Here is a 20,297-nt window from a genome sequence, read left to right as displayed (position 1 = left end):
TATGACTTCTGTGAGTTACTTGAGTATTTCTTAGGATCCATTTTGATTTATCTGTTTGTTTTTGTAACATATCACATACATGATGGATTTTTTTTTAGTGATTTATTTAGGTATCATGTTGTATAATGTATCACAGTTTATTGGTGTCAGTATTTTGCCAGTTGGAGTGAAGTGTAGAAACTTTACCTCTTTAGTTCCTTTACCCTCCCTAATTTATAGTATAATTGTTTAAATAACTCCTCTATATATACTGGGCACCATATCAAACAATGTTGTACTTTTTACTTCAACCATCAGTTTCCTAAGGAAACTTAGGAGGAGACAGACCAATGTATTTATACGTGACTTTTTATCTTCTTATTGTTCTTTCTTCCTGATGTTCCAAAATTATTTTCTAATTTTCTTTGTATTTCAAGAGCTCCTTTAAACGTTCTTTTAGGGTAAATTTGGTGGCAACAAATTCTTTTAGTTTTTCTTCAGCTGAATGTCATCATTTTTCTTTCATTCCTAGAAGGATATTTTTGGTAGAAATAGAATTTGGGGTTGGTAGTTATTATTTTTTAACACATGAAAAATATTGTGACTCTTCCTCCTGGCCTCCGTGATTTCTGATAAGACATTCACTGTCATTTAAATTCATTTCCCCTAAGGTACTGTGTCATTTCTTTCTTACTGGCTTCAAGTTTTTTCTGTTTTTTTTTTTTTTAATTTTGTTTTCTGAAATTGGATTTTGATGTGTCTTGGAGGTTAGCTCAGCTAACCTGTCTTTGACTAAATTTAATCATGTCTTTGACTAAATTTGGGGAATTTCCAGGCATGATTTGACTAGTTTTTCAGCACCATCATCTTTCTTCTTTTCTTCTGGAACCTCAGTGACATAAATATTAGAACTTTTGTTATGATCTCTGTTTCTTAAGGTTCTATTCTTTTTTCTTTTTTCATTGTATTTTTGTTATGTTGTTTACATTGGGTAACTTCTAACATTCTATCTTCATATTCATTGACCTTTTTCCTTTTGCCCTTTCCATCCTTCTGAGACCATCCAGTGAATTTTTTATTGGTAATGGATAGATCTCAATTGTAACATTTCCATTTCATTATTCTTTATATCTTCTGTTTGCTAATACTTTTCCATTGTTAAAAAGATTGCAGGATTGTAATAGCTCATTGAAGCAATTTTATGATGACTATTTTAAAATTCTTTCAGAAGTTTCCAAATATCTGAGTCATCTCTGTGTTGGTGTCTATTGATTGTTTTTCTCCTTCACATAAGGTTTTCCTGGCTCTTGGTACAACCAGTGGTGTTCAGTTATATCCTGGACATTTGGGAAATTGTGTTACAAACTTTGGATTTTACTTATATCTGATTCAGAAGATGAAAGGAAAAGCAGCTTTATTATTTTCAAGAAGTCCAGTTTCTCCAGTCCCCTTTGACTGCCAGGAGAAGAGTGATCCATTACTGTTAGGCGGTAGAGGAATTTCATTGATATCACCCTGGCTTCAACTCCCTACCCCCAACTCTGGCAATTATTGCTCTCCTTGTGGGTTCCACTGACACCATTGTTGGAAGAGAAACCTTACCAACCGTGGATGATGGTGAAAGTTGTAGCTGTGAGCTCTGTGCTCTCTGATATAAGCAGGGAAGGGGAAAAGGAGAAATATCTCATTATCCCTAGGTGGTACAGAACTACATGATCTTCACAAGACCTTCACTGATACCTTAGAGTGAGATCTCATTATCATGATATGGGGATGAAAATCCTGGCTCCTCACTCTTTTCTGACACCATTATTGTGTAGGAGGAGGAGGTGACAACAAGGAACAAAATTGGCATTTTTCAGGGTGTTTATGATAAATATATAATGAGCTTTGTCTCTAGTTCCTGGCACATAGCTCCTAAAACTCTTGGAATCTCTGGAGTGATGAGCATCTTTTGTATGATTATGAAATGACTGGTAGCTGGGGTCCTAAATAGCTTCATAATAGGGATTATTAACCAGAAAGACACAAAGATGGTTAGAGAGTTAGAACTTTTAACCACACCCCCTGACCTCTGAGGAGGAGAAAGGAGCTAGAGATTGAGTTAATTGCCAATGGCCAATGATTTAATCAATCGTGTCTATAATGAAACCTCCATAATATCCCCTAAACAACACAGAGCTTCAGAACACAGCAGGGTGCTGAAAGAGTGATGCTCTCGGAGAGGACATGGGAGCTCTGTACCACCCACCTCATTCATTACCTTTGCATCACTTCCATTTGACTATACCTGAGTTGCATCCCTTATAATGTACAGGTAAATATACGTGAAGTTCCATCCTAAATTCTGTGAGTCGTTTTAACAATTTATCCAACCTGAGTAGAGGGATCATGGGAACCTCCAACTGATAGCCAATTGGTCAGAAGTACAGATGGTAACCTGGGACTTTTGATTGGTCTCTGAAGTGTGAGCAGTCTTAGGATTGAGACCTTCATCTTTGGTGTGTAATGCCAAGTGTTAGTCATAGGACACCTACTTAAAGATCAGAAAGTTGGACAATTGGTGAGAAAACCTCACACATAAACATACATCATGAATGATAATAGTTCAGAATTTACCTGGGGTATGGACATCATGGTCAAAAAAAATTTTTTTTTTATCATGCTGAGTTGCCTGTTTCTTTGGCTAGAGAGGTTTTTCTTGGGGAAATTTCTTTGTTCCCATAAGAAGTCTTTGGGTTACTGTCTCTTCCAGCAACAAGTTCTGGCTATATAAGACTGAAAGAAAACCCAGGGAATTCACCACCGTATTGTTCCTCAAATCTTAAAGTACCGAGGCAGTCTGCCTTCTATCATTCAAAGTCCTCTTCCGTCGGTTTTATATATAATTTCCATGAGTTTTAGCCATATATAGTAGGAAGAATAAAGAAAAGTATGTCTATTCCATCTTCATCTAGAATCAGAAATTCCAAATCAGTTTTAAATATTAGGATTTCTTTTTTCTAGAGGAGAAAAGAAATGGTTTTCCTCCTCTACTTGGCAGTGTTTTGTTTTGTTTTGTTTTGTTTTCCCTAGCTTTCTGTTCTTAATTTTTCAAGGTTGGCTCAGGAACAATTCTTTCATTAAATAACCTCACGAGGTCACTATTACCAGCTGTGACAATGTCTCAGTCATTCCCTTGTTAATAAAATCTTTTCTGAAGTCCATTTACACATGAGTCACAGACATTTCCAGCATATGTTGATTAGATTCTCAGCATATGCTGATCAGCTTTCCAAACATATTCAGGTTTTGTTGGGTGCTACTGTTTTTGAGACTTTCTATAATAAGTGACTAATCCAAAGTTATTAATTAGCAATATTATTAAAGCCAAATTTTCCAGTCTGTTCAGTCGATGGATTTGAGGCTTAAAATACCCTCGTCCTTCGTCCAAGCACTGCTATCTAGGACGCTCATGTGTAGAATAAATATTTGTGTGATTCAAATGGTGTTTTAGCAAGAGCTGGGGCACAGAGTGGGATTAAGAGCTATTGGGGGAGGGGTGTCTCATAGTCGCTGGAAGTTTTATATGCATTATCTAATGTATTTTTCAAAATAAAGCCATAATGTTTCTAAATCCATTTGAGAAATGAAGCTTTTGCAAACTCTCACTGTTAGTAAAACCCAACCTGGGCTTGAACTCCTGCTGTAAGTAGAGCTAGTCAGCAGTCCATGAATCATTAGTAGACCATTAAATCAATTTAGTGGGTAGCAAGTTGTTTTGTTTTGTTTTGTTTTTTTAGTGAAGGATATCAGAGTAGAAAACATCACCAGGCAGTTCGCATACTAAAAGAAAGTATTAGAAAGTATTTCATGAAAACAAAAATCTGTTTCTTATTTATTTATGTTGTATGTATGCTGAGTACCAATGCACAGAATGTGTTTTGTAATATGGTTTGCAGTCAAAGAAGTCTGGAGCCACTGTATTAGGTGACCTTTTGAGGTACTTCCAGGCCTTAATCTAAGTGAGATTGTTTACCCACTCTGCTAATACTTTTCCAGGAAAATACATCATCCTTCAAGAGCAAAATTTATTTGTTTGTTTTAAATTTTTATTTTTTTAAAGCCCCAAATTTGTAGTGTAGAATCTCTACGCTAGAATAGAAAGTAGCTATTTTTATGGCAAAAAAAAATTATGCTTGTGTGTAATTATTGTTGTCTGTGATTTGTGTTTGTGTGTGTAGGTTTATTTCTGGGAAGGGTATATTTTGTCATTTGATTTTTTTTTTCCATTTATCACAGAACTCTAAAATAAGGTGAAATTCTAATCTGGTTCACAATGGATGTGAATTGGATGCCAGAAGTACAAAAGAGACGTTAGGTTCCAGTGGTTAGGAGGGCAAGTTCTGGAATCACGCAGATGCATTTCAAATCCAGACTCTACCACTCAGAACCCTGGGCAAAATATGTTTAAGTTTCCTCACCTGGAAAATAATAATCAGAGTAGCAACCTACTCATCGTGATGATGTTAAGATTAAAATGAGATATACACATAAAATTGTTATCAAAGGGTTGCCTTATAACAAAAACTTAATGACTGTAAGCCATTAGTCTGTTACTTATAAAGTAAGATATTTGCAAAAACCAGTAATTTCAAAAGAAGTCCTGAACTAGAGACAGGAAATGAACCTCTTTATTTCATGTTAGGCTTGTTAAATTGCTCTTTTCTCAGAACATACTAAACAATGAATGAACATTATATAAATTGTTGGGTGATATTACATAGAAAAGGAAATAAAATCATATCTTCCTAGTTTTTGTCTCTATTTTCAAATGTCCATGGCTGTACAAATCAGTCCTCTCCATAATCTAAGTTAAATGAGATACTTTGTAGGGTCAAGTCAAGAGCCAGAAATTATATAGCAAAGCTGGATTGCTACACTGTAACACAAACCCCAAGAGCTGGCACTCATTTTGAAAATGACTCACAGTACTGAATGTCTCTCTTTGATCAAAGATACTTTTGATTTTGCAGGAAGACCTGGAGCCACCCATGTTCCCAATACAGAAGGGCTCTCTGATCCTCCTGAGGCAGAAATGGGAATCCAGTGATTACCAGAAAAGTGAGTGTTGCCCTGGGGGCAGTCGTTGCAGGCTCTTTCAGCCTCCAGAAAATAAATTACTTAAACCCAAAGGAGAGGTAGTATCAGCACCTGGACCTGCAGATCCCCCTAGTATAGAAGAGATGTTGAACTCCGAGCCTTCTGGGAAGGGCCCTGAGGACAAGAGCGACAACTCTAGGGAATATGGCAGGCCCGAAGTACTAAAGGAGGATTCCTTGACTGGTCGGCGCAGGATTGAGCGCTTCTCCATTGCCCTTGATGAGCTCAGAAGTGTGTTCGAGGCTCCTAGGAGTGGAAACAGACCAGCTGAGTACTGCCAAAAGGTAAGAATTGAGAATGGAAATTTACAGTTGACAAACTAGGCAGCTTGCCTAACCTGCCACTTATTTCTAAGCATGTAGTGTGTGTGTGTGTGTGTGTGTGTGTGTGTGTGTGTGTGTGTGTGTGGTTTCCCCTCACCTGTACTCTATCTAGGCAGATGTCCTGAAGCAACTGTGTAATACTGGGTGAAATGTGGCGTCCTCTATCATTGACTTCCTCTATGGGCTGTTCCAGCAGGGACTCAAACTCCTTTCAGTCCCACAAAAACAGCTCTGATAGGCTGTTTCCTTTTGTATGTCCCTTGTTTCCATGACTAGCTTGCAAGTTCCCTAGAGGCAGGGACAATTTCTTAGCACTTTTTGTACTTCGGACATCCAACAAATGGTGCTGCATTTAGTTAGACCTCAGTGAGGATTCATCAGTTCCAGTGGTGAAATGGAACAAGTGAGGGCTTTGGAACCACAGTGAACTAGATTTTAATCCTAAAACAAACCTGCCATTTACTTCTATAACTGCATGACACTTAACCTTGAGAATGCAAATGTCTTAATCTGCTGCTTTATAGGGATATTGTGAGGATTATTGATAATATATGTAAACTACTAGGCATAGAGTCTGGAATATTTTGTAGTAGATGATGATCATGCTTCAGTGATTTGGGTGTGCTATCATGTCACATATAAAACATGTCTATTATCTAAAGGGAACATTTAATCAAATGCAGGATACAGGATTAATAACATATTAATGAGGACCACATTTATACTTCTGTTTTCAATTAAAAGCAGCTACTGTTTAAACTGGAATTGCTTGAATTTATTGAGCCCATTAGGGCCCCCATGTAAGAGATTATAGTTTAATTTAATAAAGAATTAGTAAATGATCTCAGGTTTTCCAATGGGAAACAAATTCCATGCTTTGTTAATATTTTTTATCTAGTGACACTCGTCAAGAAGGTGCAGTTCTACACTTAGTGAATAGTTAGCATTCAGAGGATTAACAAAAACAGAAATTTTTTCAGAATAAATTATTTTGCTAATACTTGTTCCCAGTTTTCCTACTGAGACATATTTAGTATTTACAATGAGACCATGCTTGTACCTCAAATAACTCAACTTGATTTAATGAGAATAAGGAATATGACGTTACATTTATGAGTGAGGTAATGTTGAAACTAGAGGGTTTCTTAAAAATATAACCACTTGCCAATCCGTAATTTGATAACTTTCTTTCCTTTTTATTCTACTATCACAATCCTTTTTGTTTGTAGTTTTATGATATCTTTTAGTAGGATATCTAGAGATTGGGATACACTTAACATAGATATCTACAATGTCATTTTTTATATATTAAGGAAAGTAAAGCCAAAAAAAGTGTTTCTATTGAATATCTGTTGAATATAGTTTAATAATTTTGAACATTTACTTAAGATAATTGATAAAAGAAATGGCCAAAAGTAGAAAAAATAATCCTTATAAATTATGTAATATAACTTAGCCTCATCTGGAGTAGGGATAGATGCTTTAGTGTAGTAAAAATATGAAGCATTAATAAGGGTTTCTGTTTGACATGGGAGATTGTTACTATTGGTATGGTGTGTGATTTTGAATCTAATGTCCATAAAAATAATTATGGAAAGAAATAGATAAAACCAACATTTAGGCAGTAAAAATGAAATTTGGTTAGTGTATTTAACACCCTGAATTGGAGGTATTCTATTGTACTATGTCATAAAATGTTATTTCTTTAAATGTATGAAACATGGATCATGCATTTAGAAATTCTCGTCTACAGCAGATACACATGATTTTTAGGATCAGTTTACATAAATGAGTATTATGAATGTTTACAAAAATCTATGTAGATTTCATATGACTTCTAGGACAAGGAGAAAAAAAGGAAAAGAAAAATGAGAAGCCAGTGAAGAATTAGCTTGCTTTCTTCTAATGAAGTGTTTTGTATGTCATTAGGCATGTGAAAAGAATCCTAATTCAACTCAGTTTGAAATTGTATATTTCACACCAAAGCACGATAATTATATACAACTTAACCATTTGTTTCTTTTTTTAAAAAAAGATTTTATTTACTTATTTGTGACAGACACAGAGAGAGAGAGAGGCAGAGACACAGGCAAAGAGAGAAGCAGGCTCCATGCAGGGAACCTGACATGGGACTCGATCCTGGGTCTCCAGGGTCACGCCCTGGGCCAGAGGCAGGCGCTAAACTGGTGGGCCACAAGGGCTGCCCTAACCATTTGTTTCTACAGAACTTTTTCTTTCTTATCAATATTTTGTTATTATTACATAATAATGAGGTAATTTTTATTTGCACAAATATGCAAAAATATTTACAGAAGCTCTACTGAGTATTGGTGATGTGGGGAAAGGTACTTAATATTTGTGATATTAAAAGCAAGGACAGAAAATAATTTCATATATGATTCTTGCAATTTAGTAAATCATCTCAATAATAATAAACTGTGTTTCAATGTTGCTGTAGAAGGATGCTCTTTAGCAATAGGTACTTTTTAAGAAAATTTTTATAAAATTATTGAGGTTCAATGTAGAATTGTAGAATTTTTTAAAGTGTGGAATATTTTTATATACATATATATTTGCAGATGCACACACACATATATTTGTTCAAAGCATCTTCAGCAAAATTCAAAATCCATCTTTTCAGTATATCCTTGTTTTATTGTCCTTCCTTCACTTTACTACACTTTGCAGATATTGCATTTTTTTTTTTTTTTTTTTTTTTTTTTTTTTTTTTACAAATTGAAGGTTGATGGCAACCCTGCATCAAGCAAGTCTATCAGCACCATTTTTCCAACAGCATTTGCTCTCTAAATCACATTTTGGTAATTTTCGAAATAGTGCAAAGTTTTTCATTATTACTGTATTTGTTATGGTGATCTACAGTCAGTGATTACAACTTACTGAGATGATGGTTAGTGTTTTTTAGCAAGAAAGTATTTTTAAGATATTTTTAATTAAGGTTTTTTAGACATAATGCTGTTGCAGAATTAGAAGTCTATAGTATGGTGTAAATATAACTTTTATATGCACTAGGGAACAAAAAAATTCATTTGACTTGCTTTATTGAAATACTCATTTTGTTGCAGTGGTCTAGAACCAAACCAGCAATATCTCTGATATATGCTTGTATTTATTAAAATGTGTTTATTTAAGAATAGTAGTTTTGTTTAGAAAAAAAATTGTTAATTGAGGAAAGAAACCACAAGAGTCAATGTTATTTTCTATATGTACTCAAGCTCATTAGAGAAGGATGATATCAACACCACTACCCCCTAATATTCAGTGTATTCCAGTGTATTCCAGAGCTTTTTCTTAAAAAAAAAAAACAATTTATCCCAATATTATTTCAGTAGAAAATTAATAAAATTAATAATAAAATAAAATTAATAAGAAAGAGACAAAACACTCTGGAAAAGTAACTTAGAATGATTTTTTAAACTGAAGGTTTTTATGCTCATGAGGCAGACTGTAATTCATGTAGACATAAATTCACACAGGCATTATCCCAAATAAATGATGTAGAACATGATTTTAAAAGATTTTCAAAGAACCATAAGAATTTTAAGATCATAAATTTTGGAAAGAATGGCATACCCACTTACAACACTAAGAAATAAATTATTATATAAGGCAATGTATCAGTTAGCATTTACACATAACAAACTATCCCAACATTAGCAGCTTTGAACAGTAAGCACTTATTATTGCTTACAAGTCTCTGGTGAGCTAGGAAGCTTAATCTGGTTTCACTCCTGCATCTATAGTCAGCTGCCAAGTCACCTGGCCTCTGACTCTCCTAGGATGTCTACAGAGCTGGGACAACTTAGTGCTGCCACACGTAGTCTCTCCTTCAGTAGGTTGTCCAGATTTATGTACATGCCATAGGAGTTTCAAAAAAGAAAGTAAAATTGCATAAGGCCTCTAGAGGCCTTTGCTCAGAACTTACACCTCACTTTTCTATATTCTATTTGTCAAAATAGTCACAAAATAAACCAGATTAATAATGTACTAAAATAGACTTGATGGGGGGGAACTACAACCTCACACTGCAAAGGTAAATGCATATAAGGAGAGAAAGAATTGTAGGCACTTGCACACAATCTACCACTGGCAAGTTTATTTAAATACTTTCAAGAATCAGAATGTTTTAATATGTCACTCATTAATGCAAACATCAGGAGGAGAGTCTGACACAAATGATCCATGTTGACAACTATCTGTAGACAAAACTCTCTTAGGCTTATCCATTAGATCGATGATAGTTATTGTTCAAGCCAGAATACTGGCCTCCTAAAGATGTCCACATCTCTTAATCCCCAGAACCTGTGAATGTTTTACCTGATATGGCAAAAGGGACTTTGAAAAATGTGATTAAGTTGAGGAACTTGGGATGCAAAGATTTTTCTGAATTATCCCACATGAAAATGGGGTCTTTATAAGAGGGAGACAGGAATGTCAGAGTGAAAGTCAGAGAAGGAGTTATAATATCAGAAGAGAGGTGGAAGGGATGCAGGGCCACAACTCAAGCAGGGTAGGCAGCCTCTACACTGGAAAAGGCCAGGAAACCGGGTCCCCTCTAGAGTATCTGTTAGGATTGTAGCCCTACAGACACCTCAACTTTAGTGCAGTGAAACTGATTTCAGACTTTGATCTTCAGAACTATAAGATAATTAATTTGTGTTATTTTAAGCCACTAAGTTGGTGGTAATTTGTTATAGAACCATTAGGAAACTGCTACAGTTATTTTATAGGCTATTCAAACATTGTTAAAAAAATTATTGGGTAATATGTGATTTTAGACTTTTCTTCTGTTCTTCCCTGATGAACATAGCCCCATATTTCAAGATCAGATCTTTGACTTCCTTCTATTTGCAGTTGATAAGACGAATGCTTGTAATGTTAAGTAATCAGGAACATCACTAACTCTTGGTTTGGGACGATCTGTATTTGATAGGAACACACAGTCCCCTAAGAGTGAATTTATCAGAAGGAGAGGGAGTTTGACAAAAAAAGGAGATAGAGAAAGAGAGAGAATATTATAAAGGAACAAATACATTAAAAAGTTTGTGGGACACACTTGTTTCGATTCATATTACTTCTACGGCTAGTTCATGTGGAATGTATGTGCAATTTTTAAATAAAATCAGTTGAACTCCACCCAGTCAGTTCTGAATCGGAGCAGCATTTAGACTAACTTGGAGTGGAACAAGATGATGTAAGTTCCTCCTTCTTTCTTTCAAGCTCACAGTTGCTGCCCACAGAACTGGGACAGTGAGACCACTTAAAGGATCCCTTGAAGGATCACTTCAGCCCTTACTATGATCTCACAGTGAATCAGGTGTTTCTTGATTCAATTAATTAATTTTGCCTCTTTCTATTCATATCTTTAGACTCCAAATGGTAAAGGATCTGATTTTCACAGTAGTTATTTAAATGACCCACCTGTGTTTTTAATGCACAGTTATGATCTTTCTCAAAAACCGCACTCACTTGTGCAATCAGGTTGGATTTACCTAATGCCCAAAGAGAGACTATTTCTTTTACTTAAGCCATCAGGTTGACAAAGACCATTCATACATGAGCTGGACTCAATAAAAAAAAAAGAAAGAAAGAAAAAAAAGAAATGCAATCACTGTATTTTAGTTGTGCTGTCTCATAATACATTGGTTCAATCTGTTATATAATTGAAAGCTTGGATGAGAATATGAAGACACATGGCTAAGAGACTATGGGCCTACATATGCATCAATGATTAACCAGGATATAAATAATTAAATATGGTATAGTTTCCAAAATCTGTTATTTTCATTCCCTCCAATAATCAAAGCCTCTGGTTTTTCATTTAATGACCAGTTTGTCGTTTCCTACTTTCAGTTCTGCATAAAATCAGACCTTTAAAAGTACAGATGAATCATGATTGCAGTTGGCTTCTACTACAAAATCACTCCACTGGACGCTTAAAGTTTCATTTGCTCCCGAAACCCAGACATGTGGGGACTATAGGATTAATTTATCTCTAATCTCAGAGCAGGAGTTTCTTTTCAGGCAGTTACCTGTCACAGCCTTCTGACTCTCCATCTTCTGCCCTCCTCTCTCATCAGTGTTCCTGAGATAATTTCTGTTAAGCATGATGTATTTTGTAAAAGCATTGAACAGGACAGAGGTTATTACAGTCTTGGAAATTATTACTGAAAAATCTGTCCACCAAACTAAAAAAATAGCTAAATATTTTTTCCCTGTGGGAAAAATTTTAAAGGTCTTTGAAGGAATAACATACTTTTTCTTTGCCTGAAAAATGGGCAAGTAGGTTTTTTTTGTAGAACAGAAGTAAATAGTTTAATGAGAAAGATCATTACTTTTTTTTTTATTAGAGGAATATATGGAATCATAATTTTAATTTCTGCATAGGATATAAGAACATAATATTTGGCGACAAAGCATCAGTTGAAAGCCTTGGCTCAGCTACTTCATCATATAAACTTGAGTGAGTTATTTCACCTCATTAATCCTTTATTTTCACATCTATAAAATGAGGAAATTAATATAGCACAAGATTTTTGTGAGGATAAAGTTATATAACACCTGAAGGAGAAGAGATGTTTAAGGGATAGCACCAAATAAAATTTAAGAAATTGTACCATTGTAGCACCAAATGGGTATGAAATGGGTATTTCTTCTATTTCGTATTCTTTGGTATCACTTCTGTAACTTAGTATGATGCCTTTGGGGAAAATATTTAATCTCAGTGACTTCTGTTTTCTCACCTACCAAGGCAGAGGATTACACTCTATGGTTTGTAAAAATGGAAAGGTGCTTGGGGCAAGTAAGTTTTTATTTCACATCTGACAACACCTTAGTCTTTTACACAGACCTCACATAGCAGGGCTTCATTGAATATTCAGTGGAGCAAATGCTAATGAAATTTTCCAACATGAGTTATACCCCCATTTTGAGATGATGAGACAAAGGACTATAATCTGTTAAATTATAGTTTTCAAAGCTTTTTTAAAAAACCCTAAACAGAGGGATCCCTGGGTGGCGCAGCGGTTTGGCGCCTGCCTTTGGCCCAGGGCGCGATCCTGGAGACCCGGGATCGAATCCCATATCGGGCTCCCGGTGCATGGAGCCTGCTTCTCCCTCTGCCTGTGTCTCTGCCTCTCTCTCTCTCTCTCTGTGACTATCATAAATAAATAAATTAAAAAAAAAATTAAAACCCTAAACAGAGATACATTGCCACCTTCATTGTCCTTTCCACTTAATAAAAAAAGTCACTGGCATTTAGGGACTCCAAATCCAAATCCAAGAGAGATGAGGCTTACATGTTATAAAAGTTTTTATTGTATTTATATTCACACACACATATAGAACAAACTTTAAAGTCACCACAAGGATGGTGGTGTTTCATTTTATGCAGTTTTTTTCTTGGAGGTGTAATTTGTTTTCGTTTTAAATATTAGTGCTCTTTGCTGGTTCTTTTCATCCATTTATATGCTTATTATTTTACTGCCTGTTGTCCAGTACTTTATGTTAGCTGGGATAAAAAGCAAAACAAAAATGAAACAGCTCTGTGATCTGCTGGTAAAATTCCCAACTGAACACATTTGCATGGCCTTAAAGACTTCCAGGAGAAACTGCCATCTCAGTTCATTCGTGTCTCATAGTGATATATGCAGTCACAATATGACATTGTTAAAGAATAGGGTGCCAGTAACCACGGAATGATAAACAATATTGACTCACCTTCATCTGGGAAACCTACTGTCAGGTCATGGATTGGCATTCTTTGACATTTTACTTGGAAGATGAATGAGAGTTTTCACCCTAGTGTTAGGGGAATATTGCTGCCAGCCCTGCTGCTTCTATTGTGAACCCACTTTTTTGCCCATCCTATCTTCCCCAGATATTTATCCAACATTTCTACTTACTGGCTGAATTAAATCAAGGAGTCCCATGTATGACTCTTTTTGCCATTCCCTGTTCTCCCATTGCTGATTTTCATACTCGACCAGGTTCTTTTGGAGAATCCTCTCACCATAAGGATACACTAAAGGGGAAAATAAATAAAAGAAGTTGATAAAATGCATTGAGAAGGGTGATTAAGTAGGGAGAATTTGGGACTTTGTTCAGAGCTTTTGACCCCACCAGAGGCCATGGAGATGATGTCCCAGTCACTGAAAGTCTACCAGCAATCCAAAGGCTATCCAATGTAGGAATTCCTTTGGCAATACCCTAAGAGAAAAACTTCCACTTACTGTGGAAAAACCTAGAAGAAACCAACTTAACTAAGAGATCAAAGTTAGATGTTACCAGTAATAAGACATCTTGATATCATGTACCTCCTGTTGTGATATACTGTGAAAGGCGAAGCATCACCCCTGTGGTGTCTTCATCAAAATTATGTAATACCAATTTAATCATGAAAAAGCATCAGATAAATCCATGTAGAGGGCATCCTATAAAACAGCTGGCCATGACTCTTCAAAAGTGTAAGGCCTTGTTGGAAAAATACTGAAACACTACCACAGATTGGAGGTGACCTAACAGACATAACGAAAGTGAAGATAAGCTTGTCCATTGAAACTTGGACCACCAAAGAAGGTGTTAGTGGGAAAGTAGGTAAAATTCTAATAAGGTCTGATTATTTCCTGGTTTCAAAATTGTACTACGTTTACGATATTAACATTAGAGAAAGCTGAATGATTGGTATATGGGATTCCCTGTAGTATTGCAACATTCCAGTAGGTCTAAAGTTATTTCAAAATAAAATGTTAAATAACTGTTTTGATCATTGTTGAAGCCTTAGCACTGTGGAGTGGAGGACCATGGTCTCTTTTGCTTGAATTTCTCCAAACCTTACGGATTATTATTCTTGTATCCCCTTTTAGAATGTAATTCTTAGCTTCACAGATCTATACTTCTAAAACCTTGAATGCTTCAGCCATTTCTCCCTGCCTATAATCTCAGGATTTCTGCAAGTAATTGTTTACCTAGCAAGGAAAATTTAAGAAGTCTAATCAATAGTCAGAAGTTGAGTATATGGGCAGCCTTATAGTTAGATCTGTATTAAATTTATATCATATTTCCACTCACTGAGTTTCACTACATTTTCAGGGGTAGAGTCCTTTGTCTTGTTTTTAATGTAGTCAAAGTTGTTGTTGTTTGGACCCTTAGTTCTATCTTTTTTTAAAAAAAATTTAAGTTCAATTAGCCAACATATAATACATCATTCTTTTCAGATGTAGTGTTCAATAATTTATCAGTTGCGCATAACACCCAATGCTCATCATATCACGTGCCTTGGTTTTATCTTGACTTACGTCCTTTGCAAGTCATTGCCTCAAGTTCAAGGAACTCAAATTATCTCTTGTCTTGAACTCAAATTCCAGGACCTATAGTTATCTATTGCTCTTTTGGTGCTGATTTGACAGCAAGCTTCAATCTCTATAATACATTATGAGCCCCTTCAAAATGCTCTCCAAAATGAGCCCCTCCAAAAAGGATGAAAATCCTTTTCAGAGGATATTGTCTTTTGATGGATTTTCCAATTGCTTAGGAAATTTTCTGTGTGTGTGTGGGGGGGAGGGTTTCCTTCTATTTTGGACTAGACCTTTTGGCTTCCTTAACTCCACAGGCTCTCCTTTCTGGTCTTTCTCACTGTGAATCAAGCCTCGGGATTGATGTACTAATAACTTCTTTAATATAATTGCCCTTTATTATTTCTCAGACAAAGCCTTTCATCTGAACTTAGAAGTCTGGAAACTTTTGTCAGAGTTGAAATTCAGGATTTGTAGCATGATACTCTATTCTTGGAGATCAACCAACTTTTAGAAATGGAAATCTACCCTTATTTTAGCACCTGCTTAGCACTCATGGAAACCAAATAGTTAATGCATTTTCTTATTTGGAAAGATATTTCTTTGTCTGTTTAATGTGTAGTGGAGAGTGAATGCAGTGAGTTTCAAACACCTGAAACAAACTCAAGCTCCATTAATGTTTCTCATCTATACCAACTACCAAATATGATGATTTATGGTACTTAATAGTGTACTAACTTGTTTTATGTCAATGTAAGTCATTTATTGGATGCTATGAGACAAATTGCTCTAAAGCATGGTAATGCATCATAATGCATGCAGTTCTCTTCCCCTTCCCCTTGTTTGTGCAAACATGTCAGGAGCACAATTTAAATTAATCAAAATGTTCTGATTTCAACTTTGATTAGATGTCAGAATTTTTTATTAATGATAAAGATGATATAAAATATTTCTATTTCTGATCAAGATGATTTCATAATTTAAGATCTGATCTCTTTTTCATTTACCTTTATTTTTAAATGTTAGGAGCAAATTTTTTCCTTGTGTCTTGAAATATTTTTGAAATTCTCATAAGAAAGGAAATTCAAGCTGTACAAAATAAAAGCAAAAAAAAGCCAGGAGTTCTACAGATATTCTCTGTCTCTCTTTCTCTCTGTCTGTCTGTCTCTCTCTCATGCACACACACACACACACACACACACACAGCGGCTTTTAAAAATATTTCACGTTCAAAAGTAAAATTGAAAAGTTGCGGGATCATTGTCTCTAAAATGATTTATATAAACAGGAACAGCAAACAGCAATTATGTTTTTACTGAGATGTATTTGAACTCTGCTCTTCAGTGATTGGCATCTGAAATGGGGGTGGAGGGCAGGGGGCAGGGGGGGACATTCTTATAGATTGAACCCTTAACCTATGGGATCTGATGCTATCTCTAGGTAGATAGTGTGAGAATTGAGTTGAATTACAGGATACCCAACTGGTGTCCAAAAAAAAAATCCACATGCACACATGTTAGAATTAGGTCCAGGAACGCAAAAGACCTTCCTTTGTAGTATCTTAGTCCATCTAGAGTAAACTCCTTTTGTAGAGGCTTGATCTCAGCAAAATAGTCACAGCTCTTCTAATTCCCACAGCTGTGGACTTGTGTACCATATCATATACTTATATATGTTATGTATGTACATTCTATTTGACAATACTGCATTGTCTATTACAGTCACTAGCTACATGTGTTCACTTTAGATTACATCTTAATTAATTACAGTTAAATTAAAAATGCATTTTCTTTGTCACACTAGCCCTATTTAAAGTTCTTAATAGCTATATCTGGCTAGCAGTTACTGTGTTAGACAGCATAATACAAAGCATTTCCATCATGGGAGAAAATTCTGTTGGGCAGTGTGCTCTAGGGGCTACTCTGTGGCATTCCAACCTCTCCATCTGAAAAGCTCCTAGTAGTTTCTAATTGTTCTAGAGTTCTTCCTATTGTTCCCGTCTTAATCTCTGCTTTCCCACTTCATAGTCATGCCTCAGGTGGAGGATGCGTAACCTTCTTTTTCATTTTGCTCCTAAATGCTCAGAGACTATATTGTTGGAACCTATCCAGGCTGCAGTGCCAAGGGATGGAGAGGGTAATGCAACATGGATCTGCTTACAGTGATTTATTTGCCATGAATACTGAGCATGCTTTTGGGACTAGTTAGTAAGCCTGCATATGACCCAAAAGAAGCTTCTCAAGTTTGTTTGTTGGATTTTCTTATTCAATGAAAAATTTTTAAAAAATTGACTTCCTCCCGGCTCTTGATTTCATGCAGACATTTGTCCAATGGTGCTATCTTGGGCCCCCTTAGGCCTATAGCTAGGTTCATTGGTCTTTTTTTTCTTTCCCTCTCCATGGTTTTTACCAGAGTGCTAAGCACAGGATGGGTTTTCATTAAGTACCTTAGAAATAGGTGGATGAAAAACTCCTGTTAAAATGAGCTGACTCTTTCACTGTCTATCATCCAGGTCATATGCATTAGCATTCCATCCTTAGGACTCAGCTTCAGGATAACCTTATAGCGATTTTTTAGCCTACGCTGCTTGTAGTTGTGTTCCTTCTGCTCATTTGATGGCAGGGATTTGATAACCTAATGTCCTCTGTCCTTTGCATATGGTTATTCCAGCCTAAGCAATTTTGTCACTGGCCATGGGCCAGCTTCTCTAGATCTGAAGTCTGATGTTACTTTGACATCAAGCTGTGTCTATCAGCTTCCCAAAGGGTAAACTGCCTGATGATTCATAGTTATTCCATTTTTTGGTGCATTATTAGTGAATATGCAGCTAGAAGGTGCTTTTATCTCTATGTTGCATAGACTCATGGTAGGGCCTACCTCACGATGCCCACCTACACTCAATGCACCACCACTGCCAGCTCAGGAAGCTCTTTCATAATGTACTGGGATTGTCATTTGACCTGTTTTTTCTACTCTAGAAAATGTTAAGTAGTAATCAGTTACTACCTACTCTTTTTAAATTATAAAATATTTCAGCCATAGAGAAAATCTAAAACTACATTGTGCATCTTGGGGCAGCCCTGCATTAAAAGTGCAGTGGTGAGCTTATAAAGGCTCTCAGGTGTTGAGATCCCTTTTGTATAGGCCACCATGGAGTTGAAAGATTTTTTTGGCTAGTAAAAAGCTTTATCTCATGCTATTGTCCAAATTTCCCTTTTCAATGATATTTGAGGATTTCTGCATAAAACAGAAGAAGATAAACTCAACAGATGCAAGACTCAGAATAAATAATAAATATATCCTGCTCCTACCACATACACCATAAATAAACCAACTAGAAAACCAGCTACTTTCTTTCTGGGTTTTGTTTTTGTGTATGTGTTTTTTGGGAAAGGAAACGAGGTTTATAATATATATATATATATATACCTAAGTAAAATGATTTCCAATACTCAAAGTAAAACATTCATAGATATAGTTGTGTTGAATCATCATATTTTCTTTCTTATTCTTCATCGGTGAATAAAGCCAAAGTTTTGGTCTCCAAGGATGTTCGGCATCTGAGTTTCTTTACTGCTAAATGAAAAAAAAATGTAGGTAACATTCCTATCATTTCTAAGATAATAATGGGATGGAAATGAAGACAAAAAGCACAGATCCTATTTTCTTGTAATGCCACTAATAATAACTTAGAAGTGGTAGCTAGAGTACAGATGCTGTATAAGCAGAAATAAATCTATACCAAATGGCTTTTAATGCTTGAAAGGTAAAAGTAAGTGCAAAGTTAAAATCAGTTTACTATAAACACCTTCTCCATAGCAACATATTTTGCCAGAGTTCTCCCTGGAGTTTTTTGGCATATTGCTCAGAAATGCCTCAATAGAATATATCTAATGAGATCTTTCTCATTCATCATTTTCTACTGAGAGATGCTTTTCCAAATGTAGAAATTAAAAAGCATACATTCTTCCAAAGAAATTATTCCAATTCCAATATGAACATTACTAAAAAGTCTTCTCCCAGCATGAGAAGATTATACTGCCTTTTAACTAGGAAATGTGGTTCCAAAATAGCTAATCATTAAAAACCAGAGACAATCCATTTCCATAAAAATATGATAATTAAAGTGACTGACTAGAATGATAAGAATCTTAAAGGATAAAACTGTCCTCGAATGCTGTTGAGTCAAATTCCCTCCCAAGGTTGAAATCTGTATTATATCTCAGACTGATGGCAGCCTCGCTTTCCTTTAAATACTTCCAGTTTCAAAGAGTTCATGCTTCTGTAAACCAGTTCTTTCTATTGTCAAATGGCTCTCTTACTTAGAATGTTAATCCTCATGTTGAGGAGAATGTGTCTCCTGAGTCTATCTGCAATTTTCAGTAAGGTTTTGCCCTTTGAAGCAACATAGAATATTCTCCATTTGTTACTGTGGGAAATGACAGGCTGCGTCTAATCTTGAGGGCTCAGGACACAACTTAGCAGTAGGAGGTGAGGTTGAGATATTCCTGAGTGACTTAGGAGGAGTCAGGGCTAAACCTACGCATGACAAGGGCATGATCTGAATAAGGAAAGACAGATGCTCTGAAACATCCCTCCCTCCAAAAAAGGGTGGTCATTAATTAAGGAGTCTGTGTTGGATAGGTCAGCCCACACATTTGAGTATCTTTCTTTGCAGATGTTTTAAAAGTTGTTGTTTTGTGGTTTTATGCTTTGTTGTTGTTAGAAATATCAGGAATACATTAGTACACCCACTTGGGAGTGTCGGCAACAATGACAGAGACAAATATCATTGACTGTTTTTTGTCCAAGTGTAATAAACACTTGGGTTAGAAAGGTAGAGCATTTGACAACTATGGGTTCCATCCAGCATTTTTTATTATCTTTTTTGAGTGTAGTTCATACTTTTCAGAACTGTTAGCACCCTGTGGTGCTGACATAATATGTCCCTTTTGAGGCTTTGCTTTTTCTGGCTAGGCTTCAAACCAAGGCCTAGTAGCAGCTTTATTTACATAGATAGGCACCAGTTGTGTCATTTTTGTCTTTTTTACTGCTACTCTTTGTGAAAAAAAAAAAATCATTTTTCAATTAAAACTCGTCTCGTAAGCATATGTATACTAGTTTTTGTTTGTGTTTTTGACTGATTATGCTTGCACACAGCCTCTTCCTTCCCATGACAATAGTCTTCTCTATCCTTACGTGCAGATTAAGGACCAGCATTGAAGGATAAGAGACTTCCTAAGTGTTTCTGCTGCTTGAACCCTTTTTGTAAGATGCCAAGTAACAGAACATAACCTTTCTTCCAACCCACCCCAACCAGCCCACACATACCCAACTCTTTCTCGGCATCTAGCTGAGATAATTTTTTCCAGCTTTACCGATAAACAAAACTTTAAAATACTTGAAGTATACAACTTCATTTGATATATGTGTATATTGTGAAAGGATTCCTCCCATCAAGTTAATTAACACATCCATCACGTCACATATTTACCCTTTGTGTATGTGAGAGAATATTTACGTTCTACGCTCAGCAGATTTC

This window comes from Nyctereutes procyonoides, unplaced genomic scaffold (assembly GCF_905146905.1).
Source record: "Nyctereutes procyonoides isolate TBG_1078 unplaced genomic scaffold, NYPRO_anot_genome, whole genome shotgun sequence".
Taxonomy (NCBI): Eukaryota; Metazoa; Chordata; class Mammalia; order Carnivora; family Canidae; genus Nyctereutes; species Nyctereutes procyonoides.
This window is presented reverse-complemented; position numbering follows the sequence as displayed.